Below are 1,964 nucleotides of genomic sequence, written 5' to 3' on the forward strand. Positions count from 1 at the left end.
ATCTATGGGCTCACACCCCAGCTCTGTATGCATTTCCTTCTAATGTCCTGTGCACAATACTGTCTTTGGAGGACTGTCGTTGGCTGCTGGAGCTGCTTTACCTCTACATGCAGAGATCCTGTAGCTCTTGGTAGGTTATGGCCACCAACCCTCAAGGGGGACTTTTCGTCAATGAGGGAACATAAAAACCTGGATTCTTTTCCTGAGTTTAGAACTAACCCTGAAGTATACCGCACACTCCAGACCTCCCCTGCAGGCTCAGGCTAAGGAGGCTCAGGCTGACACTTTGCATGAAAGCTGCTTCCCCTTCCTGATCCTGCGTCTTCTGTCATATACCAGCTTTTCCTGGAACATTGTTCATAAATCACATGCGCATGTCTTGTCATCTCAAGGTCTGCTTCTGGAGAACCCCTTCTAAGTCACCTTACTATTAGCAGGCCAGAAATTTAGAAGAATGTGGGTAGAGAGAAAACAAATGGGAATATGTTAATGAAAAATGAAGAAGAGAAGAAAACTCCAACAAAGTTAAAAACATTTTAAGAGATCTTCCAAGCTCAGAAGCCCAAATTCCAGATTTGCAGGTAAAAGAGGTATTTTGAGTCAATAGTTGGAGTAATTATCTTAAGTACTATCTGAATAAATACAGAAAAACTGGGCCTGCCAGATAAAAATCCCTTGTCCCATAAATATTGAACAACTAAAAGTCACTTCGTTTAAAAATCAGAGACTGATAAAGTATGGGACTACACCAAAGACCCAAGGCAATATCGTGTTTAGCATACCACCTGTAAGTGTACTGAGTACAACATCTCACAGCAGGTGTACTCCTACCCAACTTTCCACATAACTGGAGCCATAACTTACCATTCACTTATAAGAACAAAATAAGAACAGTTTTAGACAAGCTATACTTCGGAGAGCTATTCTCAAAAGACCAGGAATAGAAGAGAACTTCTGCAAAAAACCTACATCTGACATCATTCTTAATGGTGAAGGACTGCTTTTGCTCTAAGACTGGGACTAGTCGAGAGTCAAGGATTTCTCCCTCACCCTTTCCATTCATCATTGTACTAGAGGTTCAACCCAGTGCAGTAAGATGAAATAATAACAAATCAAATTCAAAAATAGTCTCCGTTGTTAAAGAAAAGCAAAACTTTTAATCCCAAAGACATGATCCTATTTGCAGAAAATCATATGGAATACACACATACAAACACACAAATACCAGGGATAAAAGCTAAAACTATAAGATTCCTAGGAAAAAGAACATAAAATAAAATATTTGTAACATTGGATTAGGCAAAAAGTACTCAGATGTGATACCAAAAGCATGAATCAGAAATTTTTAAAAATGATAAGTTGTAATTCATTTAAAAAAAAAACTTTGTGCCTCAAGACATAACATTAAGGACATAAAAAAACAAGCCACAGATTGGGAGGAAATATTTGCAAATTACATACCTGACGAGAGACTTGCATCCAGAATATATTACTTACAACTCAATAATAAGACAAGAAACTCAATTAAAAATGGACAAAATGCCAAATGTACGCTTCACTAAGGAAGACGTATGAATGGCTAATAAACATAGGAGAAGGAGAACAATCTCATTAGTTGTTAAGGAAATGCAAATTAAGCCCACAATGACATATTTCTATAAACTCACTATTATGTGGAAAAGCCGGATTCCTCAGACATTGCTGGTGGGAATGTAAAATGCTACAGACACTTTGATAAACAGTCTGACAATTTCTTTAAAAATTAAACTTACCATACATCCTAGTAATTCCATTCTTAGAAATCTACCCATGAGAAATAAAAACATATGTTCAAACAAAGGATTACACTCAGATTTTACAGCAGCATTATTCATAATAGGCCAAAGTGGAAACAATCCAAATGCCCATCAACTTGTGAATGCATAAATATAATGTGATGTACCCATACAATGGAATAGTATTCT

This window comes from Ceratotherium simum, chromosome 18, assembly GCF_057802395.1.
Source record: "Ceratotherium simum simum isolate JZ-2026a chromosome 18, ASM5780239v1, whole genome shotgun sequence".
In the NCBI taxonomy this organism is placed as follows: domain Eukaryota; kingdom Metazoa; phylum Chordata; class Mammalia; order Perissodactyla; family Rhinocerotidae; genus Ceratotherium; species Ceratotherium simum.